The 14,469-nt window shown below is 51.4% G+C and overlaps 1 long non-coding RNA gene across 2 annotated transcripts in view; it reads right to left on the bottom strand.

Annotated features, from left to right (window-relative positions):
- Positions 1–3,443: 3,443 nt before the first annotated feature.
- Positions 3,444–14,469, bottom strand: part of LOC118985022 (uncharacterized) — a 33,050-nt gene continuing 22,024 nt past the window's right edge. Inside the window, exons 1-3 of one of the 2 annotated variants that reach the window (XR_005066034.1) lie at positions 13,012–13,162; positions 5,180–5,277; positions 3,444–4,330 (exon numbers count right to left, since the gene is read on the bottom strand). This is a non-coding gene — a long non-coding RNA (uncharacterized LOC118985022). Of the gene's footprint in view, positions 4,331–5,179; positions 5,278–13,011; positions 13,163–14,469 lie in introns of those variants that run through there. The other variant, XR_005066033.1, reaches the window with a different exon arrangement.

The raw sequence follows: 14,469 nt of genomic DNA on the forward strand, positions 1-14,469 counted from the left end.
GATGGGAGGAAGATCTGACGTCTTAGCATTCTCTGCTGATGACAATGACTTGTGATTAGAAGAACAATAGCAACAGTATAATACAGCAGCTAACACTTACTGAGCTCCTACTGTGTGCGGTCCATATATAACTCACAGACCCTGAGCAGTGGCTTTCCCTATCTGCCCCAGGATGGGGTGGGGCCTTCCAGTTTAGACAGAGGGTCTGAAACACCTGTGTTTGAATCAAAATCTGGTCAAGTTGCATTTGAGGTCCCTGTTCCTCCCCGCTCAGTAAAGACAAAAAGAGGCCAGTAAAAAGTTGGCTCTGAGTCATTCTGTATTCCTGAGACAACAAAACAAAACAGACAACACCAACAAAAAACCCACCACTTAAAAAAGCCTAATAGTTCTCACCCAATCAAATTGTTCTTCCTCTTAATAATCAGAGGTTGAGCTGTTTCATTTTATTTTGAGTGATAGAAGTGTTCTGTGTTCATTACGCAAGGGGGCCCTTCAAAATTCACCCGACTTCCACTGCCTCACAAGCCTCTCACCAGGTAGATGCTGGGAGAGCGCGATACAGGCACTTACCCACAGTTCCCCGGTGATTCTGAGGAGAGAACTGGATTTTTATGAGATCTCTGATATCTCCTCATATGATCCGTATCTCGTTCTCAAGTCCGATTCTGATCTGAGATCCTGACTCAGAATGGTGGAGGCCTGTCCTGAGCACTTCTGTTTCTGCAGGTTTCTTTGAGCAGCTTCCCTGTCTCCTCAAGTGCTCTTACACAGCCTGGGAAGGTGTGCCTATTTGTATGCGTCTAAATCTAGGTATGTGTTCCCTTGTGTGTGTGAAGGGGCACAGGTCTCAGGCTACCGCTGGGTATTTGTGTGGGTGATGTGCTGGTTGAGGGCCGGTACCTCTCTGAGCATTTGTGTGTCTCTGAGGGTAGGTGCCTATGCCTCTGGGCAAACAAGTGTGTCTGTGCTTTGTGTTACATGTATCTAATGGGGGGATGCTTTCGCCTCTATGCGGGCTCGTCCGGTGTGTCTGCATGGATGAGCCTGCCGTTTTCTGAGGCCTCCAGCAGGGCAGGGGCTCCTATGGAAGAGGAGTTCCATCCAGGCCCCTGAAAGGCGGGCTGAGCCACCTCCATGCTTCAGAGCTAACAGTCAGAACTCCCCTCCTGGCTGGGGGAGCGGGAGGACATGTTTTGAGCATAAACACAGATCTCTCTGCTGAGCATTCTAATTCTGCAAGTCAAGTAGACAGCCCAGGCAGCTGCCTGCTAATTAGCCACCCCGGGGAAAAAAATTGCCTGTGTTGGAGTGGATAATGTGTTTGCCTGTTTCTGTGGGATCCTTGACCAACTGAATGCCCCCCACCTCCCCCCTACCCTCTCCCATGGGCCTGTCTCCCTGCACCCCCAGCTCAGAAAGGTGGTGCAGCATTTGCATGCCTTGGTTCTAACACATTGGCTTTTTCAAACAGGCCAACTGCAAAGCAAATGTCATTTGGGCTGAACTTGGATGGCTCTAAATGAGATAAATGATCCCTTGGAATAGATGAAGACAGGTCCCATGCTGGATGAAGATGAGCTTTTAAAGTTCCCCACAACGTGAAGGACAGGCTCCACATCCCCACCCCAGGCAAACCGTGCTCTGGGGGCTGGGGTTCTTCCACAGCACAGAACAAATCCTCAGGTACCTGCAGCCAAGGATCTTGGGCTCGACAGATCCCCAGTCCCAGGGGGCCTCTGAGGCACTCTTCTCAGGTCCCTTTAGCAGCTGCTATGGGCTGGTGGGAGCAGAAGCCCAGCCAGGTTGAGCTGAAGGGCAGCTGCCCACTGTGGTCAGAGTCATGCCTTTCTCTTGGTTGTATACACACATGTGTACATGTGGATACAACCATGCTTGCAGCCTGAGCCCATGACTGTAACCTGTTCCAGGCTTTCAGGTACACAAAGGTCTAGACTCAGAGGCATTCACAAAACCCCACACCATCATTGTGTTGTTGTAACTTGTAATATATAAATAGACATGAACATAGCACACAGATTTATAAGCAGATGCAGATATGAACTAAACAAATAACGCATACAGGTATTGCTATAACGGAATGTTTGTATCCCCAAAATTCATATGTTGAAACCCTGTGCCTCAATGTGACGGAGTCAGCAGATGGAGACTTCGGGAGGTAACCAGGTAAGATGAGATCATGAGTGTGGGGTCCCCGTGATGGGATTAATGCCCTTATAGGAAAAAGAGAGACCAGAGCCCCCTTTCTCTGCCATGTGAGGAGGACACAGTGGGGAGGTAGCCATGTAGAAGCCAGGAAGAGGGCCCTCACTGGGAACCAAATCCCCTAGCACCTTGACCTTAGCCCTCTTAGCCCCTCAGAGCTCTGTGAGTATAACCGTCTGTTGTTCAAGTCTGTGGTATTTTGTGATAGCAACCCAAGCAGACTAATACAGATAGGAACTGGGAATTATACTTGCACATATTTGCAAATAGCAATTTACATAACAAAAAAATTATTGACACATTCCTAAAGAGAGGGAATCATGTCATGCGTGTCACTCCTACTATTACTGCTCGTAATCACTAATGAATTTCTATGCTAAGTGTCTCAGACTTCACCTTACTTTATTCTCAAGACAGCCCCAAGAGGGAGACATTTATTAGCTCCATTTTATCAAAGAAACTAAATCTTGAGTAAGGTGCTCAGAGTTGTTCGCACAATTGCTAAGTGGTAGAGTCAGGATTTGAACCCTGGTCTCCCTCTGTAGGGACGATGAGTGATCTAGCACTTGGAGTTGGGGGAAGGGAACCTCACCAGGGCCAGAGCAGAACAATCCGGCTATGCCCATAAAGCCCCCATTCCCTAGGGCCACCTGACTTGTTCAGCCTCACGCCTTATAACTCAATTACCATAATTGGGGGCAGCTGTCCCCAGAGGCGGGCCACAGAGCTCGGCCCTTCTTCCCAGGCTACAGAGCCACAGGCATCCCTGAAACCGTTAAACACTCGGCTTGCAACTTCTGTTCAAAATAATGACCATGATAAGAATAATAACATAAACTGATTTTAATACAGGCCTCACTTAAATAATGAGTTCTGGCATTTTTCAACAATATAAGATTATTTTATCCTCAGTACAAAGTCACTTCTCTGATTAATACAGCTATGTGCTTTTAATTAATAATGAGATTATTTAATGGTGTGTTTGGTCTCGGTGTCTAACTGTATGCCCACACCCACACGCAGATTTTCTCATTCTCTTTGACAGGGTCTCAGGCGGGTTCCAGTGGCACAGGCCCTGCCCACCCTTCCCAGGCTCCCGTGTCCATCCCTCCTGATGCCCCTCGTGCCCCCCAGAGCTGTCCCGCGATATCCTGGTGTCTTCATCGCCCCTGAGCAGCTCTGCAGGCCTGTCGCACTCCTCCAGCCCTGGCCCACACCCTGGCGGGCTCCCCCAGAAGAAAAATGAAGGCCCTCCTGACAAGCAAGCATAAATATTTTCTTTCCCAGCCCAGTTCAGATGGGGATATTTGCTGTTAATAAAGCGGCAGCTGGCTATCTGGGAGTGTCTGAACGTGGCCATCCCTGGCAGGGAGCACGTCATTCATCTCTGTCCTCACCCCATCAGATGACAAGACTTCGATAGCCTGCTTCTTTTTTGAATGTACCTCGAATGGCAGAAAGCAGGCAGAGAGGGTTTGGGTCACAGCAGTTTCGTCTTCTGTCTCTTGAGGGGCTGGGAGGGGGCAGCCTCAGCTTTCTGTGCTTGGCAAGCTCGCCTGTCAGGAGTGTGGTCATCAGATGCCCAGCAAGGCTATTTAAGTCCCACATCGGGCGGTGAGATTTATTTATGGGGATAGGAGGGGAGTGTTGGGGGTGGCTGGGTCTTCCCACTCTGAAAGGTGCTCAGACCAGAAAGGGCAAAACGACGTCATGGGAAATTGTGCTGTTCTTTGCGGCGTGTGGCCTGGAAATGGAGCTGCAAGGCCCGAAACGGTTTTGAAATAACATTTTGGGCTAAAGCCCTCCCTGCCCCCACCTGGAAATAGGTGTTGGGATGGAAAACAGGGCACCTCTCCTCAGCACTCGTCACCAGCCAGGGCTGTTTGAAATGAAAACAAAAAATTCTTCCTTAAAAGAAAGTGTGTTTTCCAAAGTACTATGAATTCGCTTCTTGACTTCCAAGTCTGTGCAATGCTGTGTGAAGACTCCATTTACAGCTTGGAGCTGTGGAGTCTGCTCTGGGGACCAGAGAGGGGCTCCAGCTGGGGTTGCTCTCTGGTGAATCTTGCATTCGATTAACAAACAATTGATGAGTGCTAGGCCTCTGGGCAGTGAAAAGATACAAAGATTTCAGGTGACCCAGGACTGGCTCAAAGTTCTGTGCTTCGGTTTCCCCACATGTAAAATGGGGGCGATGATACAGATTTCAAAGGACTGTTACGAGAATCCCCCCCGAAGCCTGTGTACAGCAGTGCCCATTGCAGCACTGGCCCCCCACTCGGTGTTTGCCAATGTGTTACTACTGCTGAAGGGGCTCACGGAGGTTTCCCATGGCCTTGCAGAATGGGGGCAGCGCTGCTCAGCTTGGCAGCCAGTACTTTCTGGGATCTGACCCAACCCCTTCTGTCAGCCAGTGGCCAGGGTGCTCCAGCTGCAATCAGTGTGTCAGCAAGCCTGTCCCGCCTGCGGCCCCTCCTTTCGCAACTCACCGCTGCCACCTCCATGGGTTTGTCCCTGTTACTGCACACACCCACCACACCTGGAAAACAGCCGCGCTCCTGCTCACTGCTCCTTCCCACTGGGTACCTGTGTCCTCAGGGGTGGCTGTAGCCACCACATGTCACCCCCCGCTGGTACGTTGTTTAAGGTTTTTATTCTAGAGTCAGGAAAGACAGAATCAAGAGAAAGAAAGGAGAACAGTAAAGAGTTTGCCCGGGGGGATGATTTGGTGACATTTCTCGTAAAGATCACTCTGGGCCAAAGAGGAGACTGGGTGCAGGAAGTGGCTGAGGGTAAGAGAAGAAGCTGGGGGTCAGGGGGGAGGCTGTTGCAGCGTCTGGGCAAGAAAAGACAGTACCGGTGCCTTTTGGGTGGAGAGGAGAGATTGGATTTGACTTGGCTTCATTTACCCACTGAACCTGTTTCAGTAGGTACCTGTTTCCTGGGTACCTACCATTCAGCCCATGGTTTGTAGGCAGGCTCTCTTCCAGCTGCTGGGATACAGTCTTGGACAAAGCAATACAAAATCCCTGCTTTCCTGGAGTTTGCATCCTAGTGGGAGAAACAGAGAAGAAACAAAGTAAATAAGAAAAATACACTGTGCATCAGATAAGGCTAAGTGCTGTTAAAAACATCGAAGTAAAGGAAGAGGTAACAAAAGAAGAGTCAGGGGTAAAATTATAGACGCTGAGGCCACAGAAGGCCTAGGGTAACTTCTGAGGAGAGCCCTCAGGAAGTGAGATGCCAGCCCTGCAGAGGTCTGGAGGTGCACACCAGGTGGAGGGAACTAGGGGTACAAGGTTCCCATGGGCCAGGAGTGAGGAGGAGGCCTGGAGGCTGGAGGAGGCCCCAAAGCAGAGAGCATTAGGAGTGGAGGTGGGAGATGATAGGGGGTCTGGATTATAAGGGGCCTTGTCTGTGCCAGCAAATACCCCTTTGGGTGCCTTGAAGTCAGGGGCCCTGGTGGCATGCCTTGGGTGGGCCCCCTCCCCCTCTGAACCCGATTTCTCACAGTGGAGGATACGCGTGGTGTTGGGTGTCATTGTGAGAGCTTTGAGGTTCATGCTATGCTCTGAGCAAGACTCGGGTGTTGCAGGCCCTGAGATCTCACGCGCTAAGGTCTTCAACCCGTTCTGAGACTCACCTACAGCTGTAGAGGCACTAAGGTGGTGGCCGTGGTGCTGCCTTGGGACACAGAGGGCCTGGTGCCCTGGCCTTGGGAGCCTCTTTTGCCCTGCCTGCTGCCCTGTCCCTAGGGAAGCGGGAGAGGGGCTGGCTTTGGGCAACTCGGGCTTGTGTCCGTAAACGCCAGGTCCCGTGGCACAGGCTCCTCCTTATGCGTCTTTCATACCTTCACTTACGCTCCCTGACTTTCACCTACATATTTATTCCCTCCCTCGTTCTGTTTGCTTATTCCTGTCTTCACTCATTCCTCGTTTACTTCTTTACCGACTCGCTCTCCTCTCTTGTAGCATTTATCACAAGAGTAACTAAATAGGTAACAGATTGTTCAGCTCTGTGAAAGCCTGACTTCTCAGCCAAAACGTAAGGGCATGAGGACAGAAACCATGTCTTACTCACAGCTTCACCACCAGCACCCGGCCCCGTGGCTGTCCCATAGTACATGCTCTGTAATAACGTGGGAATCCATTCACTCACTGCACACTCACTTAGTCCTTCAGGTGTTCAGCAGGCCTCTGCATGTGCCAGAATATGGGCATGGCACAACTTATAGCAGAGGAGTAGAAAAGAAGAAAATAGGGAGATAAGTCATCTGAGCCACTGTCATCCACCCCATTCCATTCGTCCATTCATTTATTCATTCTTCAATGAACACGCACTCAAATCACTCAGGACCAAATCTTGAGCTGGAAATGCCTTCACGCAGGAGAATCAAAGGAAGGCTGAGGGTGGGCTGGTGGTGGGCCTCACATCATGGGTAAAATTTCAGGAACTGTGGGGATGAAATGAAGTCAGAGAGAGGGAACAGTATGAGCAGAGTCTGCAAGGAACATCACGTCCGGGTGGGTCCGGGTGGGTCTGACTCCGCAAACAGCCCTGCCCAGCAGGAGGCTAGGGGAAGCTTGCTATCAGGATAGCTTGGGGCAGTGGATAAAAAAGCTTCGGTACACAATTTACAATGGCCAAGTGCTGGAAGCAACCTAGGTGCCCATCAGTAAATGAATGGATCAAAAAACTATAGTACATTTACACAATGGAATTCTACGCAGCAGAAAGAAAGAAGGATCTCCTACCCTTTGCAACAGCATAGATGGAACTGGAAAGCATTATGCTAAGCGAAATAAGCCAGGTGGTGAAAGACAAATACCATATGATCTCACCTTTAACAGGAACCTAAACAACAAAACAAACAAACAAGCAAAATATAACCAAAGACACTGAAATAGAGAACAGGCTGACAGTGACCAGAGGGGAGAGGGGAGGGAATTCCAGGGGGAAAGGGAAAGGGTTTACAGGAACTAGTATAAAGGACACATGGACAACAACTAAGGGGGGTGGAAATGGGAAGGAGGTGGGGAGCACTGGGGGGGGCTGGGATGGGAGTAAAAGACAGAAAACTACTTCAACAACAATTAAATAAAATTTTTAAAAATGCTATGGTACATATATACAATGGAATATGACTCAACCATCCAAAAGACTGAAATTGTACCATTTGCAGCAGCATGGACAGGCCTAGAGGGTATTGCGCTGAGTGAAATAAGTCAGACAGAGAAAGACAAACGCCATAGAATTTCACTTATACATGGAATCTAAAGAACAAAGCAAACAAAATAGAAACGCTCACGGACGCAGAGAACAGACTGGTGGTTGCCAGAGCGGAGGGTGGTTGGGGGACTGAGTGAAAAAGGTGAAGAATTAACAAGTACAAGTTGGTAGTCACGAAACAGTCATGGGGATGTGAAGCACAGAACAGGAAATACAGTCAGTGATGTTGTAATAACCACGTACAAAGCCAGGTGGGTACTGAAAATATCGAAGGAATCACTTTGTAATGTATATGACTATCTAACCGCTATGCTGTATACCTGAAACTAATATAAAATATTATAATATTGCATGCAAACTGTAATTGAAAACTCCAACTTAAATTTACAAAAGGTAGTTTGGGAAAATTTTGGATGGCTTTAATTGCCAGACATGGGGTGCTCTGAGCTCCAAGGGGCACTCACTCAAGCACTTGTCTCCTGTTGGGAGGAGGCTGCTGGGGCAAGCGGGGGCTGCGGGTGGGCTCCTCCCGGAACAGTGCGAGTTCCTGTTTTCCTGGCGGGGAGGAAAAGGCCCGGGGTGGCTGATTCCCCAACCGGGCACAAGCACACTGGCTCCTACAAAGCTTCGTGATGGCTCTAATGCAAATGAATTAAAAGTATACAGATTATATTCCCCCTTTAAAACCTGCCAGCCACAGGAAATCAGACAGGGAGCATTTAGGGGGAGGCACCTGAGTGTCCAGGACCCACCAGAGCCTCCTGGGGTCTCTCAGGCAGAGAGCAGGGGTTCCTCTGAGACCATGGGGAGGCAGGGCCCAGGCCTGGGCCCCAGCTCCTTTGTGCTCGTTTGTGAGCCTGTCCCAAAACCAAATGACGCACTGAAGAAGTGTCAGCTGTGTGGGTGCCACAGCTCCAGCAGACAGACTTGGGCCTAAACAGGGGTAAAGACATGTCCTGAAGTCACACCTCTGCTGAGGTGTTCTGAGCTTCCTAACCACTAAGAGCGCAGCATCCTGGTTCCGTGAAGATGGTGTCTGTGTACAAATAGTAGTTAGTGTTCCTGCAGCTGAGAAGGGCCATAGGAAGCTGTGCTCTTTCCCCCACATCCACGATGACCTGTGGGTTAGAAGGTAAGGCAATGATCTGGGGGGTGGGGTGGCGGTGGAGTGGGTCAGAGTTCAACGGGGGTGGGGAGCAGGGCTCAGTGTGAACAGGGTTTGGGCTCAGCCAAGACAAGAACCAGAGTCCAGGCTTCTTGACCCCAGCCCAGTGTTACTGCCACTACACCTGCCCTGACACTGACCTGGCCAAGGTCCTCCCCATATTCGCAGCCTCCCTATCTGCTACGAGAGGGTGTGAGAGAGAAGGCCTCTGAGGCCCCTTCCGAGTCGAGGCTGTTGGGCTGTTGATGTGAACAGACCGGAGCTCAGGATGTGAAGGCGGATGTGAGAGAGCAGGAAGTCCTGGGGCTCCCAGGGGTGGGGCAGGCCCAGCCTTGGGGGAGGCACGGGGCACTGTAACCACCCTTGACCCACTCTACCCTCACTCACTCCCCTACTTCCTCCTCTCCAGCCTGGCGTCTCCTCCACTTCCACATCTTATTGACTTTTGAATTTACAAGGCGTGCTGACTGCCGAGGCCCTGGGACGATTACACACCTGGACCCACCTTAGGAAAGCACCCTCCTATCCCAGGCCCCCCAGCAGACCAAGGAGAGAGGTGGAGCACACGTTGGACTTCTCAGGTGCTGTGAAAAATTTAAAGAGGCAAATAATAGAAAAGAATCAAAGGCAGGTTTTGCTCCAGAAAGGAAAGATGGAGGATCCATGTTCAATTTCATGGCCATGCTCCGAAACCCTCGCCTCTTCAGTCCAGGTCTGACTCTGACGACCATCAGGGCTCGGGCTGGAGTCAGGAGCTTTATGGTATTTGCTTGGTTTATTGGCTCCAAAGAAGAAGATATGAGGGCCCAAGCTGTTTTCTGGAGACAGGACCCCTCGAGGAAAAGCCTAGATTTATGGTTTCTGGAAACCTTACAGTAGGTTATTGACTGGACAGAGCCAGCTTTCCTCAGCGCCCAGTTTAAGAGGAGGGCCTGACGCTGGCCTGTGTGGCTTGGTTGGTTGGGTGTTGCTCTGCAAGGTGAAGTGTTGCCAGTTCAATTCCCGGTCAGGGCACATGAGTGGATTGCAGGTTTGGTCCGAGATTGTGGCACGTATGAGAGGCAACCAGTCAATGTTCCTCTCTCACATCAATGTTTCTTTCTCCCTCCCTTCCCCTCTCTCTAAGAGAGAAAGAGAGAGAGAGAGAGAGAGAGAGAGAGAGAGAGAGAGAGAGAAAGAGAGAGAAGGGCCTGGAGGTAAGGAAACCCCAGAACTGTGGTGGGAACCATTCCCCAAAATGTCTTCTCTTCTGTCAGCTCCCACGTCCTCAGTGACAGCCCCGTGATGCGGCATCTTCCCCTTCACCATGACGGTGGGAACCAGGGCTAGGAAGCTGGTGGGCCATCCCTGTCAAACAGAATCAGTATCAGAGGGGAGCTCAAACCCAGCTCCCTGCCAGGGCCTCTCCCAGGTGGAGCCATCGCTGCTAGAGTGAGATTTGAGGCCCAGTCGTGAGATACCTGAGTCACTCTGGCCAAAAGAAAAACAATGTTGCTAGGCCCCAGGCCTCATGTTACCTCAGTGTCACCCCGTGTAGATCTGAGATAATAGCCTCTGGGACAGTAGCCACCCATCAGGGCTCAGTGAGGTGACCCAGGAGTCCCCCTACACCAGCATGTGACCACACCAAGGGTGCTGCCCCTCTAGAGAATGCCCACCCTCACCATTCCTGTGGACACTGGCCCCGGCCAAGTAGCCCTGGACACAAATATTTCGTTGATAACCCTATTCCACAAGCACAAGAGGCTGGTTCCTGTCATTGCTTTACAATCTTCTGTGGCCCCTGTAAGCTGGGTAAATTTTATTTCTGGGCTTAATTAGTGGACGTGCCATAAATATTCATGTAGCAAAATGAGCCCTGGCTCACAAGCACAGCTGCTTCCCGCTTGGGGGAAATTAACATCGTTTTTCCGCCGGAGAGTAATGAGGCTCTGTGGCTGGAGAGAGGACCCTTTCAACAGCCTCTCCAGGACGGAAAGGGAGAGCCACACTCAGAGGCACCCTCACCCGGGGAAGCTGCCCCCGCCACCCCAGGCCCCTCCGCCTCCCCAAAGGGGGGCAGGGCTGGGCCTCCGTAGAGCTCAGCTCTGAAGGGAGCCCCCAGCAGGTGCTCGGCAGAGCAGAAAGATGCCTGGGCTGTGTCTGAGGGCCAAATCCACCTGCCACCTGCTTTTGTGAATAAAGTTTTATTGGCACACAGCCATGCCCATTCACTGAGCCATTGGCTGTAACAGCAGAGGTAGGCAGTCATGACAGAGACCTCCTGGCCCACACAGCCTGAACTATTTACTATCTGGCCCTTCCCAGAATAAGTTTCCCAACTCCTGTTCTAGAATCTTCTCATTTAATGAAATTTCCGTACAGTTAAATTCTCTGGATTCTTAGGAACATGGATGGAGCTGTTTTAGAATCTTGTGGTCTCAGAATCGTATGTGCACAGGGCTCAATCTCAGCTCCACCACCTCCTCATCTGTGTGACGGGGGCAGCTCATACAACGGTCTCTCTGCCTCAGTTTCTTCACGTATAAATTGGCGATAATAACAGTACCTTTCCCATGTGGTTGTTGTGAAGATTACCTGAGTAAATATTTGTAAAGGCCCTAGAAAAGCATTTGTCACAGAGTGAGCATTATGTAAGTGTGCCGTTAAATAAATGGGCTCAATCTCCTATAGTTTCAGAATCCTCAAGTATAGGGTTTTAAGCCCTATAAACTTCAGCTTGTCACATCACGGACTCTCATGCATTATCTCACTTAATCTCCAAAACAACTCTTTGAGGTAGGAACTGCTGCCGATTTACATCTGAGGAAACTGGGACTTGACCAAGGTTGGGAGACTAACTCCCCGGTGGAAATGCAAAGCTGGAACTGGGCCCAGGTGGTCTGACCCCAAAGCCTGCCTTCTAGATATTCCCACTTCTCACCTGGTACCTGTAGCACGATCCTCCAGTTGCTGCTGGGCACCTGCTGTGGCAGGGAGCGTGCTGCGCTGGAGGCTGCTGGCTGCGTTGCTGGAGGGCTCACTCTGGGATCTGCTCTTGCATTCGCCCTCCTCTGAGTCCTAGTTCTGACAGTCTCTCCCAGCTCTGAAACGCCCAGGTGGGAGAACAAGGGCACTTCTGGAGGCAGCTTCCAACTTGCTGGGAGTCGGCAGTGCTGTGGGCTTTAAGCATTTGCAACAAACTAAACCTAGACAGAAAGACTAAGCTCCACACTTTTGAACAGACCCTTCCTCTGGGAAGCCTTCCTTGGTGCCCCTCAACTCCCAGCATTCCTCATGGCTGGGAGTCGAGGGGCAAAAAGCCATGCCCTAGTGTGGGACTTGTTATATTCATAATGACCCTAGGACTCTCTAGCCCTTGTATTCTTCCTGCGTGTTTTCAAGGCATTTTGAGGTCCTCCTCTCCCCCAGTTATGTGGCATTGCACTGCTCATCAAGTCCTGTGGCACTGCGTTTATCCACACAGCATTCTCCCCCGAGGGTCGTTCTCATTCCCATTTGTAAAGTGATACTCCTGAGGCCCAGGGGGCTGGGTGAATGGGAAGAAAGAAGAGAGAAGGAAACTACCCTGGGAGAACCTTCTGTGTGCCAGGTATGTGCTAACCCTTCGCCTCCTTTGCTGCCCCCCTCCCCCGTGCAGGCAGTAACCTCGCTTCTCAGAAGCGAGAAGTGGGGCTGGGGCTCTGAGAGGAGCTTGGACTTGCTCTAGGTTAGGTAGAAGAAAGAGAAGGCCATTGATGAGGCATCTACTACATGCTAAATGTTTTCACACACATGCCTTATTGCACCATCAAACACACACAGTAGGAAGTTCTACGGGAGGTGTTTTTATTCCTGCTTTTCAGGTGTATAAACCGAGACTCAGAGAGCCAGGGTGGCTTCCCCCCGGGGGAGAGGGGCTGGAACCAGGCCCCCCTGGCTGTGGATAAAACACTTTCACCCGATGCCGGCCATCCTCACGAGGCTCAGCACGCATCCTTTCGGGGAGTGGGAAAGGAAACACTGGGCCCTTTTACAGGGTTTCCGTGTGCATGACAGGGAGCCCCTGAGGATGGTCCGCTGGTTTATTTTTTTCTGCGGGCCGCACTGGAGCCTTTCAAAGGTGTGAAGTTCCGTGGCCTGCAAAGGCTGACGCGACTGGCTGTCCAGAGCGGGCAGCCTGAGCCCCAGACCCCCAGGCCAGGCCTCTCATGTGCCGCCTGCGGGAACTCCCTCCTGCCCACCTGGCCTCTCACTCGCTGAAAGGCTGCAAAGTGACAAGCCAGCAACTTGACTCCATGTTTATTCACCAAACACAGAGACAGCCCTCTGGGCTCTCCTCCGCCATCCAGACCCTCTGCCACCTCAGGGGAAGAGGGGCTTCCAGACCACCACTACCAGGCTCCACATACCTCGCCTGCTCACCTCCAGAGACTGGCCACAAGGAGGAGCATCCAGCCTGGCCCAGCAGCAGGAGAGAGTGCGGTCAGACACAAAGACGAACTTTCTGCCACTGGAGGATACTTCACCTCAGAGGAAGGAGGGTCTTCTGAAGCACTGAGCTCTCCTGGTGAGGACTCTGGGTCTTCTGTCAAAGCTTCCTTTCCCTGCCCCCACAATGAGACCACCTGGTTTCCCGGCCCCACTCCCAGCCAGCAGTCTCACAGTGATGTGACCATGAGAGTGATAAGTGGGACGAGGGGCGGGAGAGCCAGGCTCTGTCCCAGCTTCACCATCCACTGACTGTGGGAACATGGGTTAAGTTATTTTGCTGCTCAGGACCTTGGTCTCTACATCTCTAAAATGGGCATAATCATCAAGGGGTAGTTACAAATGAACAGATACAAAGTGCACCGTGTCCTATGTTCCAACCTTAAGGCACTACGTATTCAGGAAGAGGATTTATTAATTCCATGGTTCTTTCCCCATTCCTCCTCCCTTCTTCTCCTTCCCCATGCTTCTTTTGATCCCTCCTTTCCTTCCTTACCTTCCCTGAGAGAGAAAGTTGGCCTGTCCCCTCTTCTACCTAGCCAATTAACTGAGAAATGTTGCGGAGAGATTGAGAGGTCCTTTCTTTGTTTTGCTTGAATCCTTTTTTTAAGACAGTTAGTAAGAGTGGACCCAGGCAGGTAGCAGGGCCACTGGGAAATGCCCATGGAGGCTCCAGGTCCCCTCAGGTGGCCCCCAGGAGAATCGGAACGTTCCCCTGCTGGGGAAAGCCTGGCTGGGTCTGTGTGTCGGCAGGCCAGTGGGAAACCCATGGCCATGGCCTTGCTGGGCTGGACCGAAGTCCCACTTCTCAGTGCTTCCACTCCCAGACCTGCCGAGTCCTCGAGTGTCCGGGCAACCCTGAGCAGCGGTGTTGGTCAGCTGATTGGTTATTTCCGGATACAATAACCAAGGGAGAGGCACACTTGTTTTTTAAAACCTGAACTTTTGTTGTTTTTCTGTTGTTTCCCCACCCCACACCCACCCTGACCATTTTAATAACTGAACTCAGCTGTTTGGGTCGGACCAGCCTGTTGCTTGTCCAAACTGACCCGTTGATGGAGGAACTCACTGGCTGTTTGTCTGCAGGGACCAGCTGCAGGGCTGTCATCACAGGGCATTTTGGCCGAGTGGACTGGTCTGGGTGGGACCTGCAGTCAAATCAGCTGATACCAATGCCCCCTTCAACCTTACCGCCAGCACTGGCCTCTCCACATGGCCTCAGCCCTCCGGCCACGTCCCCTGTTTGTCAGAGGACTTCCAAACCCCAGCACAGCCCCCTCACTGGCCTCTTTAACTCACTTCCTTTCGTGCTGACGTGTCCATGGCCTTTCAGTGGGGCCACAGAAAGAGGGACCTCACACCCTCAGCCCCATTCACTC

Source organism: Sturnira hondurensis, unplaced genomic scaffold, assembly GCF_014824575.4.
Source record: "Sturnira hondurensis isolate 20B ecotype Veracruz unplaced genomic scaffold, ASM1482457v3 Scaffold0004068, whole genome shotgun sequence".
Lineage (NCBI taxonomy): Eukaryota > Metazoa > Chordata > Mammalia > Chiroptera > Phyllostomidae > Sturnira > Sturnira hondurensis.